The 21,086-nt window shown below is 41.6% G+C and overlaps 1 long non-coding RNA gene across 1 annotated transcript; it reads right to left on the reverse strand.

The window, feature by feature from the left end:
* Window positions 1-3,909: 3,909 nt before the first annotated feature.
* On the reverse strand, window positions 3,910-11,056 carry LOC115659930. Its single transcript, XR_004002670.1, has 4 exons — window positions 10,988-11,056; window positions 9,097-9,228; window positions 4,405-4,525; window positions 3,910-4,322 (listed from the first exon to the last, which is right to left on the reverse strand). It is a non-coding gene; the product is annotated as an uncharacterized LOC115659930 (long non-coding RNA).
* Window positions 11,057-21,086: the final 10,030 nt, after the last annotated feature.

Below are 21,086 nucleotides of genomic sequence, written 5' to 3' on the forward strand. Positions count from 1 at the left end.
AAGAGCAAAGCACATGCTCTGACTGGTTCAGGAACTCTGGTTGCTGGGGTCTGACAGTGTAGGCAGGGAACTGTGCTGTCTGGAAAACCCCAGTCAGCAGGGAAAGAAATGCAGGTCTTTGCTCAAGAGAGGTGATGGCTGAGGAGCCAAGAGCCTAAAATTGGGCGTCTTTGGTGGACCGCAGAGTGGGAAAATAGGGGTGCAGTTGCCCAGAACTGTGACAGTCTAGATTACAGTTGCTGCAGTGTCATCATAGTCAATGGAGTTTCTGTTGATGTAGCTAATCCATTTCTCTGAGAGGCAGTATTGAGGTCAACTGAAGAGTTCTTCCATTGATGTAGACGCATCTACACTGGGGGTTAGGTCAATCTAACTATGGCACTCAGGGCACAACGTTTATCACATCCCTGAGCAACGCAGTTAGGTCAATCTAATTTTTAAGTACAGACTAGACCTCAGTCTGTTCTAATGGTACACCACAGTGTTCTCAGCCAGCAATCCGGGGCTCACTGGGGGGCCACAAACAGGTTTCAGGGGGTCCACCAAAATAAACCAGAGTGGGGCCAGCATTAGATTTACTGGGATCCAGGGCAGAAAGCCCAAGCCCAAGCCCCATCACCTGGGGCTGAAGCCAAAGCCTGAGCAACACAGCTTTGTGAGGGCCCGGGCAATTGTCCTGTTTGCTATCTGCTAATGCTGGTCCTGGCTTTTAATCTACTGGATATGCAGAAAAAAGTTGTGGCAGAGATGGGCTGTGGATTTTTTATAGCATGATGGGGAGGCCTCAGAAAGAAAAAGGTTGAGGACCCCTGGTATAGCAGATAGTGAAATAAATCAGCAACATAAAAGGTCCAAAGTAGTAGTTCACTGCAAATAAAACAGCACAGATAACAGAAAATTTGAATTCAAAGTATGTCCCTCCCCGATTGTGATTACTTTGTAAACAGAAGTCATTGTCAAATCTTGTCCTATTTTAATCCATATTTAATTATCAGGCTTTAAATTACTGCTAATGAACAAAAGTCACACAGCACTTGGTAACTAAGGAGGTCATGATATGTTCCAATGGGTCTTTCTCATTGCCTCTGTGGTAAAAAAAAAAAAAAAAAATTAACATGCACATGTGACCTCCCAAAATAGACCAAATCCTCATGTGCTGAAATCATCCCATCCATAGAAAATAATGCCACTCACAATAAATGAAAGCTGCTGTTAATTGTTAACAATTGCCGGCTGTATGGACGCTTTTATCCCTTTTGTGTACCTGACTGTCTCAACCAAAAAGCTGTCTGGGACTGCTGAGATTCCACTGAGAATGTCCATTAAAACAATCCTATCACCTGCAAATACATTAATGCCGTAGCCCTTCCATCTAAGCTATCAAAGCTCTACATCTCACTGTGGACAATCAAGACAGATTGGTTAGGATGTAACTTTCAATAGGGGGATTAGCAGTTTGCTCACTCCAATCATTTTATTGTAAAGGAGAAAGTCTGTCTTTCACAGACTGCAAGACGCTAAAGCGCTGTATTGTCCAAGGGTTTTCCAATTTAACTTTTGACTTGTTTTCAAGAATGTCCCTTTCCTTCGCCAGCTGCAATGCGATACTGAATTGTGACCTTCTTAAAGAACAATGACGAAAAATACGGGCCCCACATTCTGAATGTGGAGCTCAGGAGTCACAACCCTGGCTGAGGGAAGACTGAGCTGAGAAAGTTTTAAGCCTCTTTTGTTTATCCCAGATTCTGAGTCTGCCCCATCACCCTCCATTAGTGAAAGTAATGCTTGGGACTGCTCTTGCCCTGGTTTTCAACAGCCTCCCATCAGCAGCCACCCTACCAGAATAGTCAAAGCAGAGAGCTCCACCTCTTTTCCCAGGACTACTCTCTCCAGGCCATATTTGACACACCCAACAGAGGTGGTGAGATGATGGCAGCATAGGTATTACCCACCATCTGGAGAAGAATTGCTCCCTGTGATGGATCTAGTCACTTTCCAGCCTCATTACACAACAGGAGCAGCATAAAAGGGGCCAGAACACAGCCGAGAATCAGGTCTGTAACTTATCTAGAGAAAATAGATAAGGGCCAGATTCTGACACAGTACATTACACCGGTGCAAATCTCATAACTCCACTAAAATCAACAGCATTGCACTGGATCTACACAGATATTAGTGATCAGAATTTAATCTAGGAAGAATTAATTAAAAATAATACTATATTACATAAGAGCAGTAGTAACTGAATTAGAAACACCTCCTCAATTACAACTGATAAAAGACAATTGGTGCCTTTTTATGGAGAAGCATTGCTAGACTTAGAAGTTTTTCCATGTCCAAGACCTGAATATGAATAATTTCCCTTTAACTACTGGTGATCCCATTTGGAAAACTGGTTAATGAATTTGTACTGCAGTCTTTATTCTGGATTAAAATGAATGAGATCATTTAATGTCAGTCAAAACCAGCAGGTACTATGAAGGAGACAGGTTTGAAATGCAAATTCAAGAGGCATATAAAATTTATCTCCTTTCAAATTGATACACAGCATATACTATGATGTACTACAGTCATTAGCCTGACTAGTGCACAGACGTATACTTAGGGCCATATCTTCTCCACTACTTTTGGATCCTGAAGAATGAAAGGCATGGAAATACTGGTAAAAAAAAAAAAAAGTACAGTAAGCCTATAAGCAAAGAAAAGAATCCTAAGTAGCACCATACCTTCAAGTTATGGAAGCATTGTATAGCTGAGGCTAAGACAAGCAGCTTGGGGCTGGGAATAGAGTATGTAGCCAGAGGAAAGCCATTCTCTGGGACATCATTCTCAGGCTAATTCTTCAGGTAACATCCACATTAATTAATGCTGTCAATTGCCTTGCATATTCCCACTCTGTGCTTTCAAGCCCTCTATCCCAGAGAAGAAAGAAGCTGTACTACTATTGCCACTGTGACAGTTTTCACTAGATCTTGGGTATTTATGAGTATAGGTCAACTATAGATAGGGACAAAGATTCACCCTCTGTTAGTATGTGCCTACTCATGAAAGTCGTGATCAGATATTTAGAATAATTATATACATGTAGTCAAGTACATCCATTTCTAACAGAAACGGTCATATCCCTATTACTTCAATTTAATTATCATTGTTTAAATAGGATCTTGAGGCCTGCCACAGAATCATAGAAATGTAGGACTAGAAACGTAGAAGGGATCTTGATAGGTCATCTAGTCCAGTCTCCTGCACTGAGGCAGGACTAAATATTATGTAGACCATCCCGGACAGCTGTTTGTCTCATCTGCTCTTAAAAACCTCCAATGACAGAGATTCCACAACCTCCCTAGGAAATTTGCTCCAGTGCTTAAATACTCTTACAGTTAGGAAGTCTGCCCCAATGTCTAACCTAAATCTCCCTTGCTGCAACTTAAGCCCATGCTTCTTGTTCGGTCCTCAATGGATAATGAGAATAATTTACTACCCTCACCTTTATAACATTCTTTTACATACTTGAAGACTGTTATGGTGTCCCCATTCTGTCTTCTCTTCTCCAAACTAAACAAACCCAATTTTTTCAATCTTTTCTCATAGGCCATTTAGTCATTTTTATTGCTCCCCTATGAACTTTCTCCAATTTGTCCACATATTTCCAGAAATGTGGTGCCCAGAACTGGACACAATACTCCAGTTGAGGCCCTAGCAGTGCTGAGTGGAAGAATTACTTTTCGTGTCTTGCTTACAACTATCTTACTAATACATTCCAGTATGATGTTTACTTTTTGCACATTACATTGTTGACTCATATTTAGTTTGTGATCTGTTATAACCCACAGATCCTTTTCTGCAGTACTCTCTCTTGGGCAGTCATTTCCCATTTTGTATTCGTGCAATTGATTATTCCTTCCTCAGTGCACTACTTTGCATTTGTCCTTATTGAATTTCATTCTATTTAATTCAGACCATTTCTCCAGTTTGCCAAGATCGGTTTGAATTCAAATTCCATCCTCCAAAGCACTTACGACCTCCCTCAGCTTGGTATAATCTGCAAACTTTATAAGTGTAGTCTTTCAGCCATTATCCAAATCATTTATGAAGATATTGAATAGAACCGAATCTTGTGAGATTCTTGTGGGAGCCCACTTGATATGCCCTTTCAGCTTGTCTGTGAATCATTGACACTGATTCTGAGTATGGTTTTCCAACCATTTGTGCACCCACTTTATAGAGGAATTGTCTAGGCTGGGGTCAGCAACCTACGGCACGCAAGCTGATTTTTAGTGACACTTTATTTCCAGCGTTCCACTATCCAGAAGGATGTTACCCTGTCAAAAAAGGATATTAGATTAGTTTGGCATGGTTTGTTCTTGACAAATCCATACTGGCTGTTACTTATCACGTTATTACCTTCTAGGAGCTTACAAATTGATTCTTTAATGTTTGCTCCAAAACATTTTCCATTTTGTTCACTGATGCTAACAGTTTTCATGCTGGAAAAAATTGACTTCTGGTGTTCTGCAGTATCAACCTGGTAACAAAATCAGTTTTGTACAATTAATATTTGTATTGTAGGAGATCCTAGAAGTTCCTTGCTTGAAAAGTTTAACAGATAAATTTAATATCAAGATGGAGCACATGGACATGAACAATGAGAGGGAAATGGAGGATGATTGCAACAAAACTGTAGTTACATAGGGTCCACAAAGGTATTTAGGCTCCTAATTTCAATTGAAATCAATGGAAGTTAGGAGCCTAAATACCTTTGTGGATAGGAGTGATATGCTAGCTACGTACACAGCTTGATGGTTAAGAATCATATGTTAAATTAAGAATAGATTATTATTTGTATTTACTGGTTATTTTATTATTATGTATTGGAGACAGCACATCTAAAGTTCCATAGCAGCTGCCATTTTCTTAATGAAAATGTGTATGTGTTGCTACATTACAAAGATTTATATTCACTTTAATTGGATTTAAGTCTTCATTTAAATAATGCTCTTAGTTTACCTAGTAGGATGAGATCCCTACCGTAGGCATCTGAATGACTATGGATTACATAATTGACATGCTGACTAGTCACAGCATTTTATCTCCAGCCAAAAGGACATGATATACTGCTTACTTCTTGACTACCAACATTGACGTACAAGGACTGGGAATACATATAACCACTATTCCTCATGCTGAGCAATTTGACTTCTGTCAAACCAAGAATAACCTCATTGTTTCTGGAAGAGGAAAACAGCATCTATTCTCCTGCCATAGGTAACTTCTTGGATGGTAGTGTGTATGTGTGTGTATATATTATATATATAAAATCAGTACACAAGAAATAAATGAGTAAGGTGCTTGTGAACTTTGAGCAAATCCATTTTGCCTAGTTTCAAACTCATTCATAACGGACAAAGCCTGACAAAGCTGTTATTGGATTCATATTCTGTTTAGGAAACAAGGAAGCAGACTGCTGTCAGAGAAAATAACCCCAATGGAAGAGTGAAGAATGGAGGAGGAACTGAGCTGTACAAAAAACGCAATACTGGTGTAAAGAGAAGAGGAAAAAAGCTAAAAAAAGCCAAAGACAGTATATGTTTCAATACTGTAAGTACTGTTGGGCACCTCTAAAATTATCTTAGCTTTTTGGGAGACCCTCCCATTATACCTAACTCATGGCACAGATTCTCCTTTAGCTAGAGGAAAAGGGTAATACTTTGACCTTAAGTTAGATTACACTTGAATGAGACAAGGGAAAACTGAGTTACAATTACAGGACTGGGAAGGAGGGAATCTCAGATATTAATTTTACATTTTCAAAAAATAATTATAGTTTGTTCTTGTATGGCACTTCTATCTGTAGATCTCAAAGCACTTTAAAAAGGAAGCATGTATTGTTATCTCTGCTTTACAGTAGGAAAACTGAGGCACAGGCAGGTGAAATGATTTGCCCAGTGTCACACAACAGGCCAGTGGCAGAGTTAGGAACAGAGACAAAGTTTCCTGGCTTCTAATCCGATGTGCTATTTACTGGGCTACATTACCTCTCAAATATATTTAAATATCTGAATAGTTCAAGTGGTTGCAAGCCTCAAATTCAATGAGCATCAGGCATCCCCATTCACATATAACATAAAGTCCAAGGGAAATATCTTGTGGCATAATGCGAAGATATATATTCTGCATTGCAGAGGTTAAAAACATTCATAATCCACAAATCTATATATACACATACACTGCACAGAGGATCTAAATAAGAAGCCACTAATGCATCCATTTTACAAACAGCTTGTCCTGTACAAATACGATTATAATCATTTTACCTTCCCTCCCCTCTGTTCACTGCAGTGAGTTTCAAGTATCACTTTGGCAGACAATGCTATCACCACTCTAGTCCATAATACAAATGAGAACAGTAAAAATATTTCATTCCCTTAGATGCAATCAGAATAGCGGGGCAGATTCACTTTGCCCAGTAAAAATTGCTATCAGGACAATGAATTAACAGAGATTGATTCTCCCGCACCCCCCTACACACACTAACTGTGCATCATCTTTGTAGTCCAGATGCACTTTACACTTGCAACAATTTAAAGCAAGAGGATAAATTCCTGATGTACAGTTAGTGTTTAACAAAGCAGCCTACAGTGAAAATAAAACAGATTTTCCACCCATGTTACAATCTAGAGTAGGAAATAAAATTATATGAATCCGCCAATCAATTTAAAATAGCTGGAATATACTGATTACATGTGCCAGCACCACATCACCTGAACTATTTGTGTTAACTGCTGGCATACCACGGAGGGTTTGATCTAAACCCCACTGAAGTTAATAGGACACTTTTTGCCAACTTCAATGGCAAAAACTTAAGAGTTTGGGTTCTGAGTTTGTGATTAAACTAATGAAAAATGGCTACCTTGACCTGCGAAAATAAGAAAAATAAAAAATAATCTTACAGTGTAAGGAACAAAAGACAGTGAAAGTTGCTGCTGTCTCTTAAGACAGCCTGCAAATAAACTCTGAGAACTCATATGCTAGTCTCACCTCCTATGCCACTATTGTGCAGATGTTAAATCCCAAGGTTTGTCTCTGAAAAGCTAGGCTACTAGTCAGTAAGACAATTGCACTGCAGAATAATCAATTCCTTCCAGGAGATTCAGATGCTTTGATTTCTATTGAAGTCAGTTTTTAAGCTGTCTTATGCCCTTAAATGTTTCCTGATGATGTTTTTAAAATATTACTCATTTTACAAAATGTTCCTTAAATCCTGTTTCCTCACTGAAATAAATTGGCAATGCATTGCCAAAGCCACAAGGATGTAGTAGTAATAGTGGAGACAGCAGAATAGACAGAAATCATTCCAAGTCCACCTCATCACTCAAGAGCTCATCTGTAAAATTTATGGGGTAGTGATAAAGTGAATTTTAACAGACTATGGTGGATAATATTGCAATTATTGAGATACATTCCTTTAAAAAATTATGAGTTGCTGTAAATTCTATATAGATCCAGATCTTTCATAGCAAATCAGCTCTAACAGTTCCCACTTTCGACATTATCACTTTCAAGACTTTTGTATCTATAAATTAACCTTAACATATTGTATTCGTAACACCTAAACTGGTGAATTAAACCTTAATGGCAGCACTATAATAAAGACCCACAGTCCCAGGTCTTTATTTTTCTTATCAGCAGACAGGAAATTATATAAATTAATATGAAACATTGCAGATCACACTGTGGGAGGACACTTTAAGGGTACTTAGTGATCTCTGGTTTGGCCAAAATGTCTTTGCCTATGCACAAAAAATAATATTGATATAACTTCAGACAACCCTTTTGTATAGGTGCTGTTAGGGCTTGTGTGCATGTACAGTGCTGCAGTGATGCAAATGCACCAGTCAGGGGCAACAGATTCTTCCTAAAATTGGGGGGGCCCACAAGGCCCCATAAGCAGCCCCACCCCTGCCCCTCCTCTTCCCCTTGAGGACCCACCCTCCGGCCAGGAACCAGAGCTGGGCCAGGGAGCCCAGGCCCCTCTACCTGCCCAGGGTGTCCCCCCCAAGAGCAGCCCCCGGCTTGTGTTCCCAACCCCCAGACCTCCCACCCAGGGCATGACTCCCCACAGCTGCCTACACAGCTCTTACCCCCAATCCAGCTCTGGCTTCTGACCTTGGCTGGGGGTGGGGCCTTGGGGGGCCAAAGAACCGCAGCCGGGTAGTGGTAAGAGCTGCCAGGCAGCTGTGGGGCGTCACAGACCCTCCATCTGCCCTGGCCAGAGGGTCCAGGGGGAAGGGACACAGGCCAGGGGCTGCTCTCAGGCTCCCTAACCCCAGGCAGGTGGAGGGTCCATGGCTTCCCACAGCTCCCCGGGTCGCTCTTCCCCAGCCCAGGCTCCAGCTCCAGCCTGGCCAGGTGGTGGGAAGAGGAGGGGCAGGGGGATAGGCACATTTACTTTCAAAAGTGGGAGAGCCATGGCCCCTTGGCCCCACTATTCTGGCACCCTAGCACCAGAGCAGCTGCACTGCCATAACCCTTAGTGAAGACACCACCTATATCGACAAGGGAGCTCCTCCGATTGGCATAGGTACTCCATGTCCCTGAGAGGCAATAGCAAGGTCAACAGGAAAAGCCCTCCCATCAACATAGTGCTGTCTACACTGGGAGTTAATTCGTTATAACTGTACCACTCAGGGGTGTGGATTTGTTTTTCACACCCCTGAGCTATTGTTGTTATACTGGCATAAGTTGCTAGTTTAGACCAGATCTAAGTGTAAGGAATTGTTGATTCGAAGGGGAGTAAAGTACCTTTTACTTTTTTGCTTAAGCTTGGAAAGTATTCCTCCTTATAGGAACAATAGCAGTATTGTCAACCTCAAAAGATCAAAAATCATGAGTTGGACAAGAGGCAATGTATGGGGGCGTTATGCGGGGTCATGTCCCCCCAGGGCCAGATTTAGAGGCAGGCAACTGCCTGGGATGCCGGGCTTGGGGGGTACTGGGCTTAGGGTACTGTTTTTGTTGTTAGTGACAAAAGGGAAAACAGAATGTTTGATGTAAAACGTTGCAGGTATTCTGTATGTGGATTCATTTTTCACTAACCTCCTAGAATATTCTGAACCTCTGCAGACTCTCATGGAACCTTCCAGACTTTGAGAACTACATTTTCCTCAAACCTCCTAGACTGTCAGCTATGCTCTGAGAATATAAAGGATGGGAAGTCACCAGTCAGTCCTGTATGACAGGGATAAATCATGCAAAGTCATGAAATGGGTTACAAATGCAATAAAAAATAAGTTATCCAAAAGTTTAACAAATGGAGGGATGACAAAGACACTCCTCACCTGGGGCACTATTTGGTCTAGGGCCCTGCGTCCCATCCCTGCCTCCAGTCTGCAGCTCATACAGACTGAGCATGTTCAGTAACATCTGTTGAACCCACTACCCTCCCTCTGCCCCTCCATTATCGACAGATATAGGTCATCTCTGAGGTGAGGCGTAGGGAGGCATGCGGGGTCAAGTGCCCCACCCCCCGATCTGCTTTCCAAAGGCAGGGAGGGAGAGGGGCTCAGTCCTTCTCTCCCTGCACCTCCCCCACAGCACATTTGGCTGCTTTCCCTGACAGCCCAGGTAGGAAGCAAGACAGAGCCACTTCTGCCTGACAGAGAGGCCGAACACACCAGCGACGGGAGACAGGGAGAGAAGGATAGAGCCCTCCCCCCGGTAATGTGGGGCAAGGATAGCGCAGCAGCCCAGGCGGGGTGCAGGACAGAGGCAGTCAGTAGGCAGAGGAGACACATGGGGCCATCACATGTCCTCCTCTTTAGATTGTAGCCCCCCACAAACACACACACTATAGGGAGGCACAAATCATCTTGGCAAATAGTTTAAGAACTAGTGATCTAACTAATGCATCATGATCCCCACTTGCACATAGAACTTACAATACTTTTTCTGACTGATAAGTTACAGATTTACATATTAAAGAATTTACATTAATTCCTGCTTTTTGAAATTAGTTGAACAGGGTTCAGAGGAATATGTCATGAAAGAGTGCCAGGCAAAAATGAGCTGTATATAGTATGCAAAGGCAAAAGAAAAATATGCTCTGTCGTTACTTATGAATAAACTCATATGTTATGTAGCACTGCAATAAAGGAATAGATGACAATCGTAAGTATAAAACGTTAGCTAATGGGCAACGAGCCAGTAACCAGCTTCCTTAAGGAGCACAATGTTATGTAATTTCCCATCATTCAATAATTCAAACAAATGTTAAGCATTTGTAATATTCTAAAAATGACCCTATATAATAAATGTTTCCATCATTCATAAGCAAAAATATCACCTTGAAAAAAAGGTACAGCAGCAGAGACACTGGGGAAAGTGGATGGGGAGGAGGATGTGGCACATTCAGAGGTTCAGAGGGATGGGGGGAAGGAGGACAGGGAAGAGTTTCAGGGAATAGTTTTAGACTTTTGCAAGACGCTTCCCTGAAACTCTCCCCCGTCCTCCTTCCCCCTATTCCTCTGAATCTCTGAATGTGCCATGTCCTCCTTCCCATACACCTTTCCCAGTGTCTCTGCTGCTCCTAACAATCCTACTCCATGTCCTGTCCAGCCCCTGAACCACAGAGAAGCAGCCAAGTTGCCTGTAGGCCTGGCTTCAGTCTCATTGACGACAGTAAGGTATGGCAGCCAACTTTATTAAATGCAGCTTCTCTTTCACATGCAGACAGGCTGTAGAGAAATGGTGCCCATCTTGCTGGCTTCAGCCCCATTGACAGTAATAGGAGAGGGTAAATTGGTGAGCTGTCAGCCTTTCATCATGCTTTCACTAGACTGGTTTTAAAAAAGCCACCCCAAAAATCGCAAAAGTTGGCAATACTGGACTAGGCAAGTTTCATACTTCACCTGATCAGTCAAGTGCTTGCAGAAATCTATCCTATCCCCAGGGAAGAGTTCCCTATTCCCCACTCCAGCTGGAAACTTACCATGAGGCTATAAGTGCTTCAGAGCTATTGTACACCTTCTTGAGAGCAGCATATTTTGCCTTCCTGATACTGCTAATGTCATGACAAGGTTGCTGAAGGGCTTTTATAATCTACCCTGGTCTGCATAGATAACTTATTCCCGCCCTTCCCACCAGCCTGGCTCAGGCATAGAAAATAAGCAAATAACATCACAGCTGCTTAATTTTACTGTGTACTTATTATTACTGGTGAACACTCCAGTGCAATTCCCCAAAGCCCCTATCTGCTAAAGAGCTATGAGGTCATTACTGCAGAAGAGCTTTGTAACATTCCCCATTTTGGTTTGTGCTGCTTACAATCTGAACCTAACTAGCAACTAATGGTCACTGTTGCTCTACAGTAATGCACACAGAACAGTTTTAAAGGAGATTCAGTCAAATGTCAAACAAAACAAGAGCCAAAAACAGTGTTCAGAAATCAACATCCTTACTTCACAGACTAAGCTAAACAGGAAGAATAGGACAGAACTAGCACCATGATCCTCTAGTGCAATAAACCATATTCTTGTGTGGTGTTTTAAGCTGCAAGTGTGGCAGAGACAAGTATATCTCTGTGTTCAATAGATAAGAGCAGGGGCGGCTCTAGGTATTTTGCCGCCCCAAGCATGGCAGGCAGGCTGCCTTCGGCGGCTTGCCTGCGGGAGGTCCCTGTCCCGCGGATTCAGCGGCACACCTGCGGGAGGTCCACCGAAGCCGCGGGACCAGTGGACCCTCCGCAGGCATGCCACTGAAGGTAACCTGCCTGCTGCCCTCGCAGCAACCGGCAGAGCGCCCCCCCGTGGCTTGCCGCCCCAGGCACGTGCTTGGCTTGCTGGTGCCTGGAGCAGCCCCTGGATAAGAGGCTTGCAATATTTATATTTTGGCAAGCTATCAATATTCTTCCTAAAAGAATCAACTGAATGAGCGCTGAAGAGTTTCCATGCTTATACTCATTTTTTTCCAAAACTTTTGAGGCCTTCTCTTTGTTTATCTCTCTCCTCCTAGCTCAAATAGGCCCTTCTACAAGATAATCGTTTGCCTTTCCAGACCCCACAGTTACGGCTTTCTGAAAACAACACTCTCTTTCTTTCACACCCACCAACCAATAGGTCTATCTTCACAATCAAAATAAAATAATGCCTTACTTTTTCAGAAGTGCTGTACAAGCAAGACTCCCCCTTAAAGCTATTTAATTCATTCTACTCAGGTGTAAAGGTGGTTCTGGTTAATTTACATTACCTAATTTATGTGCAGCTGAGCTGGGAATAGATAATCACCTGGTTATCAATAAATGCTACCTGCGAATCTGCTTCTGGTGAAAACTACATTCAAAACATCATAGTAACTACCAGTGCAGAGGTGGATCAGAAAAGCCTGACCTCTTTTTTACAGCATCGATGTACTTGAAATTCACCATATGGATTAAGTCCAGCTTCAGATTAGTGATGTTTGAGAACCATCTGACACTCCCATGCTCTCTTGAGAAACTCCATTTGACATCCCAGAGGATTTTTATCATCATTTTCTTATGTTTGTTTTTATTTTATGAAGAAACCAAGAATATCCAGGTTGCCTGTAACTTTAAGATTGACAAATCCTCACTTCATTTGCACAAAGGATTAATCATTAGCAAACAAACTTGTTAATTAAGACTGCTAATTAAAAAATGTTAACATCAAAGCTGCACCTGCTTTCTAAACTAATTTCTGTTAAAGTATAAATATTTTATTTATAGTGGATGAGAAAATAGAATGTCACTAATGTTTAATCTGTACTGTTCATTACAGCCTAATATTAACCTTTAGAAAACCAGGAATACACCCTGGCATTCAGAATGAATCACTGCTAAGAGCAACACCTAAGCCAATTAAAAATGGAGTTAATGTACTTCAGTGAAGAACAAATCACTAACCATAGAGATGACGATGATGATTATTTATTATGATTATTATAGCATTGTGGGAGCAATACTAAAGCTAATGCTAAGATGACACTTTCGTTGTAAGAGCTTGTTAGTAAGTGCTTTTAACTTTTTTTTCATTGCCCTTTAGATTGAAATTTGTCATGTTTGTTTTCAGCCTAAAGGCGAAGTTTTGTAAAAGTACTTGGTACAAAATGTGGCCATTTTTGAGCTATCCAAGAAATATGTTCCTGCTGTTCATGTGGTTAAATAATTCAAACATATCTCATTTTTAAAAATGCAGGAGAGTAGATGCTAAAAATGAAGAAGTTCCTCTGATATGTTTGAAGGTATAGATTTTTATTGTAAACAAATTATTTATGATGGTTTTATAACCAGATAACAAATATACAGATTTTTGCTCTGGACAAGTAGGATAAACCAGTCAAAAGGAATACCTTGTAAATGACACATTTATGTTTTATGCAGCGTTGTTGTAGGCATGATGGTCTTTCTTCAGGTCTGAGAAATGTACTAAGAGTGTCACCCCGCATACTGTTTTATGCATAGCCACATATACACACTCCCTCTATATAAAAATGTCAACATTTACATGAACAAGTATTCAAACATATTATTATGAGCTGACAAATCTAACCAAAAACTTTCTCCAAAATAATCAATGAAATTGAAAAAGCAACTACTACAAAAGAATAGATATTTTACTTAATAGAAAATAGAGTTACTAATGGAAACTTACCAGTGACTTAGAGACTAACAAATTTATTTGGGCATAAGCTTTCGTGGGCTACAACCCACTTCATCAGATGCATAAAGTTGAAAATACAGTAGCAGGTATAAATACACAGCATGTGAAAAGATGGGAGTTACCTTACCAAGTAGTCAAACTGTCTGTAGGTAACACAATTAAATCACCTTTTTGCTTTCCTTGTGCCCTGGCTAGGGTATCACCCTGATCAGAGTTGCTACACCCTTTTCCAACCACACATTAGCAACTGGCAAACTACAAGCACTTACCAAGTAGGATACCAAGGAAGGAAAAATCACTTTAGTAGTGTAATGAGAGTGGCACATTTCAAACAGTCGACAAGAAGGTGTGAGTAACAGTAGGGGGAAATTAGTATGGGGGAAATTAGGTTTTGTAGTGAGCCAACTGCTCCCAGTCTTTATTCAGGTCTAATTTGATGGTGTCCAGTTTGCAAATTAATTCCAGTTCTGCAGTTGACCGAGTCCCGGATGGTGTGGCAGTTTTTTAAGTTGGTTGCAGGGTGTATACACCAATGATGTACCTGAGCTGCTCTCCTCTTCTCTCTCTCCCCTCCTCCATCTGCTTTTCTTCCCTAGAACTGGAGAGGTGTTAACAGGTCACTTCACCTGGGACGATCCCTTGAAATACGTATTAACTACCTAGTCTAAACCAGGGTTTCTCAACCTGTGAATCGGGACCCAAAACTGGGTCACCAGAATATTTCAAAGGGTCACGTAGTGGCTCCTGTCCCGCAGGACTCACCTCCTTGCTCCAGGCACTGTAACTTCTGGGGTCCCTGTGCCACTCAGGTTTGGCTCAGCCATCATAATGACAGGAGTCCAGGTAGGCCAAATTTGAGTGAGTGGCACTGCAACCCCATGAGCCAGCTCACAACTCTACTCAGACAAATTTGGTCCAGTCAGGGAGGCGGGACCAAACCTATAGGGCACTGCATCCCAGAGATTGCAATGCCCAGAGCAAAGAGCCAAACCCAGCCAGTCCCACAGCACAGGAGCCGCCGCTGGAGTTAGTGCCGGGCAGGATGGAGCCGATCAAAACCATTCCAGGACCTCCACCCCCGGACTATTTTCTGGGTTGCGAAAGACCATAAACATTTACAAATGGGTCCTGAGCCCCAAAAGGTTGAGAACTACTGTTCTAAACTATCTGTTCCGATTTGTATTTTGCTGTGATGCTCTGAGCCCATTTCCCAGACCTTAGGAAGAGCTCTGTGTAAGCTCAAAAGCGTGTCTCCCTCACCACTAGAAACTGGTCCAGTAAAAGATATTACCTGATTCACCTTGTCTCTGTGAAAATCTTACACTAATAGAGAAAAACATAGCAAAAGACACTTGCTGTCATTAAGTACAAATGAGGCAGGTTACTCAGAACTTTTCACTGTCTTCTCTTACTAAGATAGGATAGTGAAAAAGGCCTTAGGGTATTTTTCTGAAGTAAAAAATGGAGATATTTTGATTTCCCAGATCTGTAGAAGTGTTAATAATATGAAATTTGGAGGGGACATTCTATCCTACACAGAGCTAGTGTAGACATTTTCATACATAGTGATTTAGTTTTGCAGGAATTGTATGAGAGAGAGAAAAGAAGTTGGGCTTGGTGCCATTGGGGTGAGGGTTTTGACTAGGGGTGTGGGGATGGGGGGGGCTTGGGTGTGAAGCCGAGGGGATTGGAATATGGGAGGGGGCTCTGGGCTGGAGCAGGGGGTTAGGGTGTGGGTGAGAGCCCTGGCTGGGGGTGCAGGCTCTGGGGTGGGGCTGGGGATGAGGCTTTGCTGTGTAGGAGGGTGCTCTGGGTTGGCACTGAGGGGGTTGGAGGGTGGGAGGGAGATCAGGGCAGGGGTTGGGGCACAGGAGGGGGCCAGGGGTGCAGGTCCCATCCACAGGTGCCACCCTCAGAGCTCCCATTGGCCACAATTTCTGGCCAATGGGAGCTGTGGAACTGGCGCTTATGGCGGGGGCAGCATGAGGAACCCCCTGGCTGCCCCTATGCCTAGGAGCTGGAGAGAAGACATGCTGCTGCTTCTGGGAGCCACGCGCTGCAGGCAGGGAGCCTGCCTTAGCCCTGATTTGCTACCAACCAGACTCTTAATGGCCAGGCTCCCTTTTCGACCAGGTGTTCCAGTTGAAAACCCGACAACTGGCAACCCTAGCTTCAGCACTCATCTTTAACTTCAGCAGTTTCCTGGTTCAGAGTACTTGATTTCTCATCATTCATATTGCATTAGTGCTAGATTTTATCTATATGTATGATGACGGACACATATGTAAATGAGAATTGTAGTAGACAACTATTACCTCAGACTGAAAAAGACTAGACTAGATTAAAATGCCAGAGATTACATTCTTAAAAAGACATTACTGCCCACTATATATCATCTTTTAAACACAAAAGGACAATAGCTTTTATTATAGTTTTTATTAAATCCATTGTTCATTTTTAATCTTCTCTTCATCCCTTCCTTTCTACTAGCCTCCATTGTTGCCTCCCTGCCTGTTCATTTAAACGGTGGTCCACTTAGCACTTGCTGGTGGCCTGTAGAGAGTTGCCTGGTCAGCTGGTGCTTTTCCTCTGTTTGCACCTGCTAAATCACATTCAAAGACAGTTTAACATACTCTGAGCTTTTCTACTTTTGATCTCCCATGTAACAATCACTATAGTTGTTAGAGGGATCTTATTGGAGTGGCAGTGGGAGGGAGATGGTCTGCATGATCAGAAATAGGAGGGGATGTATCCATAAGACAGTTGCTCTAAGATGTGATCCATGTTATGAAAAAAGATTAGGGGTCTTGCCTTCCTTCTACTTAATCTTGTGTCTTGATGTTTTATTAATACCAGTCATAGTGACCCACGGCAGAGTTTACTACACGTTAAAAGTTTTTTCCATATTTTAATGTTCCCAAATTATTCACAGTTAGGCTGTCTCTATTTGTGATACTGCTTTCCATTTCCTCTTGCCTTGGGCGTATTCCTTCTGTCAGACTCACATGGATATATAACTCTAGCACATTAAGCACTAGAAGCTGTAAATGCCACAGCACAAAGGCATTCAACATAGCGTAAGCCTACTGTTCCCATTGTAATTAGTAATTAATGTAAGTACAAAGACAAGGTGTAAATATGATCTTCAGAAATAGATAAATCAAAAGCAAAGTCAGAGTGCTATATTGGTTTTATTACCCACTGAAGAAATCAGACATTAAGGTTAAAGAAACTAGAATATTGCTCAAAATGTCAAGACCCTGGTGGGCCTTCAGATAATACCATATATCAGAGTTACCATAAGACCAGTTCTACAGCCAGTGAATAGCGATGGCAGGATTCAGACACTGATAATTTTGCCAGATACAAGAAGGCCAGGTGCTGGCCTAGCACAAAGTGCTGCAAGCCAGGATTCAAATGAATGGACAGAAGCTTTTGCAGCATCTGCTCACACTATGCATGGCTATAGCAAGCAATATCAGTATTTGGTTTGATAAGCACTAATATTTAGTAGAAAGGTTTTAAAGATAGAGCACGCATAGTCACATCAGTCTCCTTCTTAGCTCTGTGTTTACCAAGTAAAATTTGTTTCTTCCCATCAACCATAAAAGAATTGCATCCATTAAAAACTGAAGGAGTGCATTTTACTTTAATACTTTCAAATACTATGGAGGAATTATTAATTGTCGCTGCTTTACTATTTTCAGCCATTGTGTATAAACAGAGGACCAAATTTATCATTATGTAAGCTGGCATGATTACTCTCAAGTGGAGTTATACCTGCTTATACCAGGACTGAATTTGGATAAAAAATTGAGCAAATATGCAATTCACTTGATTTCTGTAAATATTTGCTTTCAAGTGTTATCCTTAGACAGAGACTAGGTCAGAGTTTTCTCTTTTAGGGTTAAATCACAGAAGTACGCACACAGTTATTCAAGGGAATAGTCACGTTCACTTCAATTAGATTTCTCATTTGAGTAACGTTAATGTGTGTAAGCATTCACACTATTAGACCGACTACAACAGCTGAAATTAGGGATGTGTTGTTCGTAGTGACTACATATTGTAAAGTGACAATTTATTAAATGATGCACAGAAGTCCTATACAGTGTTCTGTGCATCATTTTAATCATAAAACAATATTTGATTTTTTTATTCATATAAATCTCCTTATTTCTTTTACCCTGATGTTAGATCAGTAAGTATTTTTTTAATGTCTTAAAGACCGAAACAATTAATTCAGTGGCCACTTCTATTTCAGTTTCATAATCACAGAAGAGAACTGATAATGCAAGGAGATGACTGTCTGTCATGGTGTCTGGAAATCTTTTTTCTACTTTCTCTGTGAGCTGTCAGTTACTAATAATGACACTGACACTGCTGTTAAGCAGGGGCACAATTTGAGATATAGGGTGAAATTGCCTACTTTGTGATGTATAAATTCATAGTAACCATAGGTACGACAAATTCCATCAAGCACAGAGCAGCGAAATTCCTCTTCCATCCCTCAAGTGTTATGTGAAATGGTTTCCAATCTCTGAGGGACTAAATCTCTAAATGATCACCAAGTTCATGTGCCACAATAAGGGGAAGTGGCACATGAAAGTATGAGTTTTGAGAAAAAAAGCAATATGGCACAGGATATGGTAAGGATACTATATTGTATCAATATACATATACCAATATGATATCCTCCCACCCACCCCCCACACTCCCCTAGATACAATTTGGTATCCTCCAACAGAGACTGGCTGTAGGATAGTGCTGTTAGGCACACAATTAAAAATATTGATGGTGTCTGCAAATAAAGCAAATCCTTGCAATAGCAAACCTGTCAGGAAAAGCAACTGTTTCCCCCCCTTAGCAAGAAAAGTAGAAGGATATAAAAACCATTGTGACAACCTTGTTCATGGGAAATGCCATGTACCACTTCTCATTCCAAGGAATCCTTATGCACTTCACAAACTCTATATATAAATATCCCTGCAAGAGTGTACTCACCTCTAAGGTAGAAGTTAGCAGCTAATGTAACTTTATCATGCAGGATAACAATAAGGGACAGGGAAAATTTTGGCCAAGAACATGAGACAAAAATCCATACTTGAAGTGCCATGGGATTTTTGAAGTGTCCTTCAAGGCTAAGAGAGAGATTGTTGTTGTTGGTAGAAGAGAAAGTTATAAACAGGTGAAGAGTTCAAAAATTATTTCTAAATATCTAAGAAATAGCAGTTGAATAGGGAAATTATCACATTTTCCCCCTACTCTTTAGATTATAACACTAGAAGATTTTTACCTTAGGTCTGAGTCGAACTAGATGAAATTTACAGTTGTTAATCTCACTCTTTTTTGGTTCATGTATTCATGTGTCACCACAAATCTTGTTTGAAGACTAATTGACTTGCAATAAGGAACTTCCTAAGGAATGAATAGATCACTCATTCCTGGTGTAATTCCACTGAAGCCATTTCAGGTTTGAATCTGAGATCACAGCTCAAAATTGTCTTGAATGATTTAGAATCAAACACTAACTGTAAACAGCCCAGAATTTGAGTTCAGATTCAAATGCGGATTTCAAAAGTTCAACTTCAGGATAGTTCAAATCCAGAGTTTTGTGTCCTACCATCAGAGGGACTGAAGGTAAGGGCAAACCTTTTCACTCAGTTTTGGTTTATATCACTTTGCCAGTACTCATTTGAACCAAAGCCAGGAGATTCTGTTGTGATAATTGGACCTACAAAGTGCCCTAATTGTGAACTCAGCTGTAAGTGTAAGTTTGTAAGATGTCAAAATAATTTACTGATTTCGATGGCATTATTACAATTTCCACCAGCTGTGAATCTGTCCTGCAAAGTTCAGAGCCAGATATATAGTTAAGATCCAGGCAGGGCCGGTGCTACCATTTAGGCAGCCTAGGCAATCGCCTAGGGCGCCAGAATAATTGGTGGGCATCATTTTGCCGGAGGGGGCGGCAGGCAGCACCGGTGGAGCTGCCGCAGTGGTGCCTGCGGAGGGTCTGCTGGTCCGCGGCTCTGGTGGAGCCGCCGCAGTCCTGCCTGTGGACGGTTGGCTCCTTGCACGGCTCCGGTGGACCTCCCGCAGGCACGACTGCGGCAGCTCCACCGGAGCCGCAGAGCACCGGTCCCTCCACAGGCACCACTGCGGCAGCTCCACCGGAGCCGCGGGACCAGCACGCGGGGCGCCGAAATTGCCGGCCGCCTAGGGCGCTCAAACCCCTAGTGCTGATCCTGGATCCAGGGCTTTAGTTCCACCACATTTTATGTCCAAAGTCACTTACTTTGTTTGTTCTTATATAATATAAATAAACCTATGTGTGAAAACATTTATAGTGGTATATGTGATTAAAATGTTATCTGTAATAGCAGACTATCGCCAAGAGATTGTAAAGTCACAAGTCACAAGTACAGGTCTGAAGATCAAATGAATACATGTAATACAGGAAAATGCGAAAATAGAACAAGGATGACTTCTGCATGAGTGTAAAATATAGACTCTAAAATGAAGCTTTCTTACTAACACAGGTCTTGAAGAATCAGGTCTTAACTTTTTACAAGTGCACAGAACACTCTTCGCTGAGTTTTACATGCAACATGGCAGCAAGATCAGGCTCTCTAACTGCTTTGTATTGTGTAGTGTGAAAAGCAATTCTCCCCAAATCATCTAAAGGGCAAAGTAATAACCAAAAATGCTGGGACACTCTCTTCATAAAAGAATTCAGTCCTTAGAAAACAGTCTGCCATAGAATTTTTTTTAAAACCAATAGCTCCATGTCTTGAAAGGTTAATAGTGATACTTAGTAGCTAGATCGTACACTTTCATTGGTAGGTCTCAAACTGTTTTACAAAGATAAGTGGCATTATTTCCTTGTTTTATAGATGGCAAAACCAAAAGATAGGTCACAGTGACTTAATGGCAGAGTCAGCAATAGAATTCCTGATGCAGCCAGAATAGAGAGAATAGCTATTGAGCCCTGCAATATTAAGCTACTGGTAATATAATAAAGAGTTTCAAAACAACTGGAGAATAAGAAATTTACTATTAATAGCAGCAGTTGGAAAATCACATAAGCATTCCTCAGGCAGTTTTTTGAACTTGTGGCACTCTGCCAGACAGTAAGGCATACGTCCCAATTTTACTTTTTCAACTCCAAGAAAAACCAGCAATTCAAAAAATACTGCCCCTTAGTGCCTATCCCTGCTGTCCTGGGGCCTGCTAGAAACCAAGATAGTCCCCACTATGAGCCTCAGGACTCAGCAACCTCAGCACTGCTCTAAATGATGGTTGGCTACCCAAAGCACTAAAGAGCTTGGCAGCTGGGAGATCACAGAGGAACTGATACACCCTGGTCATACTCCCTTTCACTCAGATATGACCTCTATGCTGGGGACCAGG

Source organism: Gopherus evgoodei, chromosome 11 (assembly GCF_007399415.2).
Source record: "Gopherus evgoodei ecotype Sinaloan lineage chromosome 11, rGopEvg1_v1.p, whole genome shotgun sequence".
In the NCBI taxonomy this organism is placed as follows: domain Eukaryota; kingdom Metazoa; phylum Chordata; order Testudines; family Testudinidae; genus Gopherus; species Gopherus evgoodei.